Raw genomic sequence first — 10,000 nt, 5'->3', positions numbered from 1 at the left:
TACAGAATAACAACATTGCTTTTTTGACGAATGGAATTTTTGCCAAACTTGAGAATCTGAGATATTTGTAAGTAAGACCAGTGAAACATATTTTAAATCACAGTTATCATGGTTTGACTATGCCACACCGTTTTAGCTATCCGAGGTAACAGCCTTGGGTGAACTGCTTGCCGAAAACTAACTGCAATATCCCTATATCAAAAGTGTGGTTGCATTTTTTTTAAATAATTGATTCAATTTATTTATGTTTAAATAAATTTATCCAATAATGGCTCCAGCCGGAAATATTTCAAAACTGCACTGCTATGAACTCAATACGCTCGCTGTTATTTACACCAAGAGGTGGAAAGAGTAACTATTTACCATGAGGTTAACTACTTTACTCATGAAAACCTATTGACATATTCTTACTCTGTTTTGCCTCAGATTCCTACAGAATAACAACATTGCTTTTTTGACGAATGGAATTTTTGCCAAACTTGAGAATCTTAAATATTTGTAAGTAAGACCAGTGAAACTGTCAAACATATTTTAAATCACAGTTATGAATGGTTTGACCAAGCCACACCATTTTAGCTATCCGAGGTAACAGCCTTGGGTGAACTGCTTGCTGAAAACTAACTGAAATATCCCTATGTCAAAAGTGTGGTTAAATTTTTTAAAATAATTGATTCAATTTATTTATGTTTAGATAAATTTATCCAATAATGGCTCCATCCAGAAATATTTCAAAACTGCACTGCTATCAGGCCTTCTGATAGGGTGCGATTAAAAAATGCAAATTATGCGATTTTTTCAGGGCAGATTGTGCGATTAGAAAGGCCAATTATGCGATAAATAATGTAAATTATGCGATTTTTTTCTCAGCAATTTTAAGTTTCAGGTTAAGAAAAACACTTTTTTGCTGCTCTAAAGACATTTTGAACACAAAGGAACAGTAATTATGTATCTCGATCGACATTAGTTGGGATAAATAAAAAAAATGAGGTCTTCTGCACTACCGGTGCACCACGTTAAAAGTTGAAAGGAGAGAGCTAACATGCCAAATGAATGATCAAGGTGCTCGTCAACCACGAACTTCCGAAGTTGGTCAATCGAGAGAAAATAAGCCGCGGCTTTCTCTGGCCGCGGCTTACAGAAGACTCGAATGTTCACCCCGTATAAATGGTACAAAATCTACGTTCACGTCTTTTTCAAGCCGCGGCTTATATTGACCTGGGAATATATATTCGTATAAATAGTTCCTTTTGCGTATTTTGTACACCGTGGCCAGAGTAAGCCGCGGCTTATTTTCTCTCGTATAAACGGCCCTAATATTGCACGACGAGAAAAACATCAGTCCATCGTCCACGTGGACCGTACCTGTGAGGTACTTTCTTGCTCGATCGTGAGCTGTCAGATTGGGCGGAATGTGGGAACTTCCTTCTTCGTCGAAGAAAAAGCGAGCATTTTCACAACAAACTTATCCATGAGTAAGTTTTTATCAGTTTTCAACGAAAGAAACTACATTTTGCCGAAAAACGTACAACTTCGCTTATTTTTCACAAATTTCTCCTCTAAGAGAAGGCAACTGTGTCATTTCAGTGGTGTGTATATAAGGGCGTGTTTGTGTTGCACCAATAGAAGGAGACTCGTACCAGGTCCCCGACATGAAAAATAAAGCCTTGAACTTCGAATGTTTACGAAATCGAAGGTGACAAAGGTTTTTTAGCCTTTTTCCAAGATAAATCATCTTAAAAATGGCGTATTTATGCAGGAATTTCTAAGAAACGTGTTGATTTATGTTTCATTTTATGAATTTTGTGCGTCCTTTTGTGAATTATGCGATTTTTCGTGAATTGTGCGATCGGATGCGATTTGAGGTCGATTGTGCGAAATCGCACCATCGCGTAATATCAGAAGGCCTGTGCTATGAACTCAATACGCTCACTGTTATTTACACCAAGAGGTGGAAAGAGTAACTATTTACCATGAGGTTAACTACTTTACTCATGAAAACCTATTGACATAATCTTACTCTGTTTTGCCTCAGATTCCTGCAGAATAACAACATTACTTTTTTGACGAATGGAATTTTTGCCAAACTTCAGAATCTTAAATATTTGTAAGTAAGACCAGTGAAACATATTTTAAATCACAATTACCATGGTTTGACCATAACACACCGTAGTATCCCTTTCCGCTCTATGTATTTCCTTCCCCTTTAATTGCCTCTCTCACCGAAAACAATATTCTTTAGATTATGCCTTGCCTCTCGTGCGTGAAATAGAGAAAGGTTAAATTATGTTCTACCTTTGCTTGATATTTTTTTTATTCTCCAACAGAATGCTTTCTGACAACCCCATCAACACAACTGGAGAGCGGGTGTTCACTATCCAAAAGCACACCCTAACAATGTAAGTCATACAAAATGACATAATCATCTGTTTTATCAAGAGCCATAATGGCTCTTGGTTTTATATAGTTACTCAGGTTGTAGGCCACTCCCAGATTCGACGCCCAGTCAGATCAACACTGTCAAAAAAGTGCTGCAATTATAGTTACTACTACTTTAGTATTCACGGTTAAAATGCCAACAATGTGAAAAATTTTATTTTCCTATCTGAAAGTCCATATTAAAAATGAACTTTGCGAAACAATCTTTCCATTCGAACGACAGGCGGATTTTTCTACCCTTTTTTTTAAGCTTTCAAATTGGCGGCCATTTCAAAAATTGGCATACAACTCGCTCAAGTCTTCTCTGGAGACCTATTTGAAAATCCTCAGTTTCACTGCTGTATTCGTCTCGTAATTCAGAGATGATACACATAGACATAATAGATTTTTTATTATTATTATTGAAAAATATTGAAAACTATCACAGAGAAATTCCTTAACGTTGATCACCTAGAAAACATAGGACCCACGGGGCGGATCGCACCAGGCGGCAAAAATTTTTTAAGCTCGGCCGAATTTCAGGAAAAATTTTGGTTTAACAAAAATTTGTTCCAAAACTTTTGTTAGACGCGGTCGCACTGGGAAGTGACAATCTTATCTTTTATGCCGAAAAAATCAATCAAATTGTTTGCCCTTTTCAAATTTACATTTCATCGAAGCGAGTTAAATTAAAGATCAGAGGTCAAAACATAAGAGCACCATATCAGTTTTCAAAATACGCAAAGATGGTTCTGCCAAAAAACATGTTTCTGATGCTTGCCGTTTTCCTTGCAATACAACTGAATATCGCTCAACAACAGCTGCAAATTCTAACGTTGCTTTGCTACCGGAGAATTCATCTTCTTACAATGGAGGTGTTGTTGATGCTTCAGATGAATCATAGGAGTGCATTACGACGTCGCCGTCGATTTCATCCATACTGGATGCTGCCCCGACCAGCTGAATCATGGTTCGAGATCCACTTCAACCGCAGAATTATACCAGAAAACTTTTTTTTTCGTCAACTGAGAATGAAACGAAATACATTCGATCGCCTCTTGACAATCTTACGTCCTTTTCTTCAAAGGGAAGATACAAGATTTAGAAACTGTATCACACTAGAAAAAGTTCTTGCAATCGGAATTTATCGCTTAGCTCATGGAGGATCATTTGAAAACGCCGGTGTTGCTATGAATGTTGGAAAATCGACAGCAATTCAAGCATTCATGGACGTCGTGGATGGGCTGTATGAACTAAGAAACGACTATACAGTCAACTCTCTCTAAGACGGACACCATCGGGACCGGCCTCATGCAGCTGTCCGTCTTAGAGAGGTGTCCGGCTAATAGAGAGTCGACGTAACATGACCCCAGGAATTTTGAGATAACAATGCTGAACCAGTGCACAGTGAATACGCGTCTGTTTAAAGTTTGTTTTAAGTTATTTACTTGAACGAAACCTACCTGTTTTAGATAAGGTTAGGGTTAGGGTTAACATTCAGTACCTCACAAGTGTCGATTGACGATTTCAAAGTGTCCGTTGTCCGTCTTAAGGAGGTGTCCGTCTTATAGAGAGTTTGGTTGTAGTAAAATGACCAAGAAACGGCCGGGACCACCACCAGGTGTCCGTCTTACAGAGGTGTCCGTTAAGAGAGAGTTGACTGTATTAAGTTTCCCACTACAGTGGCAGAAACATCAGCATCTATAGCAACATTCACGCCACTTTCCAACCTTCCGAATATAGCTGCACCCACATCAAAATCAAATCACCAAAGGATAGTGCAGTCGATTATTTTAGCCGCTATCAATAACACGATGTTGTCGTACAAGCTGTTGTCAATGGAAAAGGGGCTTTCATGGATGTTGCAGCTGGGTTTCCGGGAAGCATGCATAACGCACGAGTTCTTGGAAATAGCATAATTTACGAGAAAGCAGAGCATGGAGACATTCTTGCTGCAGGACCAATTCATCGAGTCGATGGAAGTGCATCGAGTCGATTGGAATTGGCTACTTTAGGAATTTTTGAGTGGGGATGTGCCGCTGGAACGCTGGAACCCTTAGCCTATACCAGAGCTAGTTCAGCTGAATTTTGCTACCCTATACTAGAGTAACCTCGCACCGATTTCCGTCTAAATCCCGATACTTGACAGTTACTAATACCCAGAAGTGTTTCATGATAGCCATTTAACTTATCGACACTGTTGAGGCTGAGTTGCGTAAACTTAAACGTTGCCGACTCAATTTTTTTTATATTTTTTTAGCGGGAATTTCTGGTTTCCTTAGTCTTGATAAAATCTTCAACCAAATGGTCAGTTTCGTGAAAAATGATACCCTATTCTAGACCCAAACGCTAGGATTTATATACTCTATCCTAGAGTAAACTGCTTGAAAACCATACCCTTCACAGCGGCACATAACTATATAGTCCATATATGGCAGTACCTCCCCCGGGGATAGCGCCTGTCCTCTTTCTCCGTGGCTTCAGAAACCCTTTCCTGAAGGTACCAGAGACCCTGATGATATCCGTTTTAACCAGGAGCTATCATCAACGCGAGTGAAAATCGAGTGTGCGTTCGGAATTTTGAAAAGTAGGTGGAGAATCCTCATGGGTATGGAAGAATCCAAAGTTCAGCTGATTTCGAAGATCATTTTGGCGTATGCCGTTCTACATAGCTTTTGCATATTACATGGAGATGAGTAGAAGGAAAACGATGAAAACAGTGATCATGAACAATGTTGCGTTTGCCGGTTAGTTCTTGCATTGGAACCCATAAACATCAACATTGAAAGGGGAGGAGGGAAAAATTTCCGTCGGCGTTACAACATTTGTGACTGAGACTGCAACCTCGGTCATAAATAGTTGTAACACTTTCTTGAACAGCACGTAACTCGCATCCAAGCTATTGATAACGCAGCCCTCCTCCTCCCTCCCTTCAATGTTGCGTTTGCCGTTCTAATGTTGCGTTTGCAGGTTAGTTTTTGCACTGGAACCCATAAACATCAACATTGAAAGGGAAGGAGAGAGAAATGTCCGTAAGTGTTACAACATTTGTGACCGAGACTGTAGTTTTTAGTGGCATTGCTCTGCATCATACTGATCATGGCCCCCATAAATTGTGTGATCATCTCCATTTGCTGCTTGTGCGAATCGTGCATCTTCTCGATCGCTTCTGTCATTCGCGCGCCTTGTTCGGTGACCGACTTAAGGATCTTGGCTTGCAGTTGGCTTTCTTCGTCGAACTCTTGCCCTTGCTGTTCTGCTTTTGGAACTCGCCTTTTCTTACGCTGCCTTCTCAGCTGCTTGCTTGCAACTGCAACATTTCCGTCATCGTCACCCTGCTAGCAGAGCCTTTCTTTTGCTTCCTCGATTTTGGCGTTCTCGAGAAAGGCTCTGCATGAATCGAGTAAGATCTTTTTTGAATGTGCGCTGCATGTTGCCAGGATACAGTGATATGATATGATATGATATGATATTTTATTATTTATGCACGGTAAAATCATCAGCTAAGATTACAAACAATGCTAAAATCTAAATTACAAAAGGTAAAATTTTAAAATTATTACAATAAAATACAATTAAACTATATTAATTCTAAAGCTGCTTTCCATGAATGCCGTGCTCTTTACTAAAATATGTCTTTAATCAGATTTTTGAAAAGCCCAAGAGACTCTGCTTGTCTCGCTTTGAGGGGTAAGCTATTCCAGACAGTAGCACCTCTATAGCTGAAGCTGTTTCTATAATAATTTGTCCGCGGAAACGGAACATTAAGTTTTCTTTCAGAGTCTCTTAAACTATAAACAGATTCGCGGTTTCTACATTTAAAACATAGATATTCCGGTGCTAGCCCCTGAAGACACTTATAGACCATTGTGGCCAGCGCAATTTGTTGCTGGCTAACTAGATTTTTCCAGCCTAAAATTTTGAATAGCTCGCTAGCATTTGCATCAAAATTAGAGAAGGTCAAAACTCTGGCTGCTCTATTTTGCAGTTTTTGTAATTTGTCATGTAACGTGATACCACAGTTTCCCCAGACGACATTGCAGTAGTCAAAGTGCGGTTGAAGTAAAGCGTGATAAATAGAGCGCAATGTCGTCTGAGGAACGAGATGCCTTACACGTTTGAGGGCTCCAATTCCAGAAGCTACTTTCTTTGTCAGTTTATCGACATGGCTACTCCAGTTAAGATTATTATCAATAAGCACGCCCAGGGATTTAGCAACAGAAACTTGAGTGATAGGAGCACCATTAATCTCTGGAATTGGAGTATTTGTGAGAGCACACAACCTCTGCCTTGATCCAATCGGTATAAATTCGGTTTTTGTCATGTTCAGGGTAAGTTTGTTTACTATCAACCATTTTTTAACATTTTCTAGATCATGGTTAAGACTTGATTCTATGTCGCCTGTATTGTCACCCGCATATGTTAGGTGGGTGTCATCTGCGTACATCCATGGCACACAATTCGTTAGACAATTTGGCAGATCATTGATATATAGCAAAAACAACAATGGACCCAAAATAGTCCCTTGAGGGACGCCGCAACTTAGTGAGCAAGTTTTAGAAAGTCTCGAACCCAAGCCCAGATCTCGCCGCCATCTTGGTTTTTCATGCCAGCGGGCTCAATTATAACCATCGGTTTTGTCACTAAATGGACGCTCGCACTGGAAAAACCAGTTTGACGAGAGAAAACAAGATTGACTAGTCCAGAAGTTCGGGCTGCGGCGGCTTCAAAGAGTTGACGCTATTCAGGCAGAGCCTACTTTTCTCCTCCTCAGTAAAGAAAAATACAAAAGGAGGCTCTGCTCGCAGGGTGCATCATCGTTTGCTTCGAATTTCTTTGTTTCGAGGGGGAGGGGGGGTGGGTAGTCTTCAGCAGAGAACGTCACAGCATCCCGGTTTCCTAACACTGCATCCAGCTCATCGTAAAAGGGTGATTTCCACAGGGCTCCACCGGACTGCTCTCTATTCCAGTCTTTCTTTTCTTTATATCGCTCCACCAGGTACTTTATTTTCTGTTTACACTTGTCAACAGATCGATTCTTCCCAAGCTTTTCGTTAACTTCTCGGGTGATAATGTCCCAGTACTTTCTCGAGTCTTTACTTTCCAGACGATCGTATTATTCCACCCACAAATTGACTATAGTAAGTATTTCTCCTCTTCTTTAGTCAATGTTTCATACTGTTTCTTCTTCTGTACAGCAGCTGCAGAGGCATCGGCAATAGAAGAAGTAGGTTCGGGGGAAATAGACCTTGAACTTGGTTCTTCGTTTATGATCTGGCTTGAAAAAATTTGGGAGCCATAATAGTTAAATGAACTCCCTCTCTGTTCCTGTTCATCTGTCAGTAATGACATGTACGGTCCAATGCCAGCTGCTCCTTGAAACCGCTGAAAATCGAAATTTTGATACGGAAAGCGAGCGACATTTTCCCTGTCCATGCTTGTTGCACTGAAGTACTTTTCAGTTTGGCGCGCTTTTGAATTAACATGATACCTGTTCGCGCGTTAATGGAGTATGGAAGGTGCTCATGGATTTTGTGGCACTAAAGAAACCAAAAAGTGCGATAAAATCGCCTGACAAAAAATCGGCGAGCCCAAGGGCTCCCCGATTTTTGTCGCAGCTTCTCTGAAGTTTGGTAAGGTCGGACAAAATTTTGTCAAGGCGAAAAACGCCGGTCGCACTCATCTACAACACTCGATGACAGTTTTTTTTTTGCAAAGTAAACAAAAATTCTGCCTAGTGCAACCGGCCCTCACGTCACGACAACAACATTTCTTAATCTACGTCACGGCGATCCTGTGAGATTCTGACCAGCTGAAGGGGTGTATCAAATGAAAGTAGGATTTTAAAAATCGTTTTGAATCGAAACTGAATTCTTTCGCTAAAGTTCATTTCTAATTGGACTTTCAAATAGGAAAATAACAATTTTCACGTTATTTGCCTTTTAAAGACTGTAAACCATAGGCCATTCCTCACAACGCCTGTTCTGGGAAGTTAAAGAACCAACACAGTAAACGAAAAAAATAGGACACTGAATTCTCGGAGGGGTGGTTTGCCCAATTAAACTGAGAATACCATGTGGGGAGGCGGAGTCCTGTTGTTTTTTCACCTTTCACCTGTGTGTAAAAACAGTCCAAATAAATAAGTAAATAGATCTTCTTTATATTAACTGAGAAATGAGCGACTTTTCACAACTTTGAAGATAATTATGTTATAACCGCTTAAATGGAACCAAATTTGTGAGCTCAGTTGTGCGACAATACGATGGATATCACGATAAAGGTTTTTTTTTGGTAATTCAAAATTAGAAACTCGGACAGAATTTCTCCTCCAAAATTTCATATATCTTTTGCAGATTCATGATACGGACAAGGCTAAGAACATTTGACATAGGATCGTTTATTAATGGCAAAAATTTCACACCTGTTATGTAAGTATTAATGCAAAGACATTTGAGTAATTACCTGTTGACAAGCTTGAACTGTTGTAATTTAAATTCATGCCTAATTTATCGACCGTTTCTATGGACTTTATGTTGATCGTTTTTCACGGGACCTGAATCAACGATTAAACGACCCATTTTTGGTGCTTTAATCTTTTAAACAAAATTTTCCAGAAGTAGTGATTTGAATATCCCGCACAAGTGCTTTATGAATAATTCATGATTCCCGGTGGTGAAAATCAAGCGGCTCCGTCTGCCACAGGCACTTCGTTACACTGCGCGCAGTACCTGTGGCATCTTGAATAGCAGAGCATGAAAAGATTACCTTGACTTTTTTTTATAGATAAATTGTGACCGAAGTTATTTTCGTTTTTGGAAGAATAAACCACTCAGACATCTAGCTGTACATACACTTTGTTACGTCTATGCAACTATTGATGTTTAAGGTGTAATGTGCCCGTGGGAAGGATGGGAAACTAGTCCTAGGCAGTATTCGAACATACGACCGCCCTAACACCGGCCGGATGCTTTACTCGTTGAGGTGCTAGATTTCCTTGAGTTCTAGGTAGTTTATCCAGGTCCTGAATAGACAATTTGTGCCGCTGGTCGGCGGAACATAGCACTACACCTTAAAGGGGCTATTTCACGGCAGTGCAGCTCATTTTGTGTACAGTTTTAATAATTACTCACTCCCACTCGCTACGCAACTTAACGTTCAAGCGGAAATTTATTTAAAACAACACAAATTAAACCTTCGTGACAAAAAAAATGTCTGTCGTGCACACATGATTTCAGTTACAAACAACAGAGATAAACTTTGAATAACTGCCAGGCTGAAAAGTTTTCAAAACCCATATTGCAATCCAGTTTAAACTATTTTAATTTTGCCCATCCCTGACTCCTTTTGTATTTGCTGTTCAAGTTATTCTAACATTTCTTCAATACTTTGAGTAGTTATTTTCAGTTTATGTTACGCATGATTTGGTTGCCAGTTTCGAATCACTGAATCTGGCTTTATTCGTAACACAGCCCTTTTAAATATCAATAGTCATATTTGAAAACTTGTAGGTATACTTTCTAGAGCCCGCAGACCAGCAGGACACATTATCCATTCAGGACCCAGAGAAACGACGTAACTCCACTGG

General features: G+C 39.8%; 2 long non-coding RNA genes and 1 pseudogene across 2 annotated transcripts in view; all 3 read left to right on the top strand.

Annotated features, from left to right (window-relative positions):
* LOC138029453 (uncharacterized) overlaps positions 1 to 2,396 on the top strand; it is a 3,210-nt gene extending 814 nt beyond the window's left edge. Inside the window, exons 2-3 of the long non-coding RNA XR_011127881.1 lie at positions 427 to 498; positions 2,325 to 2,396. This is a non-coding gene — a long non-coding RNA (uncharacterized lncRNA). The remainder of the gene's footprint in view (positions 1 to 426; positions 499 to 2,324) is intronic.
* A 741-nt stretch (positions 2,397 to 3,137) lies between these two features.
* Positions 3,138 to 5,142, top strand: LOC138030160 (uncharacterized; annotated as a pseudogene).
* A 3,633-nt stretch (positions 5,143 to 8,775) lies between these two features.
* Positions 8,776 to 10,000, top strand: part of LOC138029439 (uncharacterized) — a 9,212-nt gene continuing 7,987 nt past the window's right edge. The window contains exon 1 of the long non-coding RNA XR_011127879.1: positions 8,776 to 8,843. This is a non-coding gene — a long non-coding RNA (uncharacterized lncRNA). The remainder of the gene's footprint in view (positions 8,844 to 10,000) is intronic.

The sequence above is a fragment of the Montipora capricornis genome, chromosome 13, assembly GCF_036669925.1.
Source record: "Montipora capricornis isolate CH-2021 chromosome 13, ASM3666992v2, whole genome shotgun sequence".
Taxonomy (NCBI): Eukaryota; Metazoa; Cnidaria; class Anthozoa; order Scleractinia; family Acroporidae; genus Montipora; species Montipora capricornis.
Note: the sequence above shows the minus strand (reverse complement) of the source record. Positions and strands in the feature narration are given on the sequence as shown.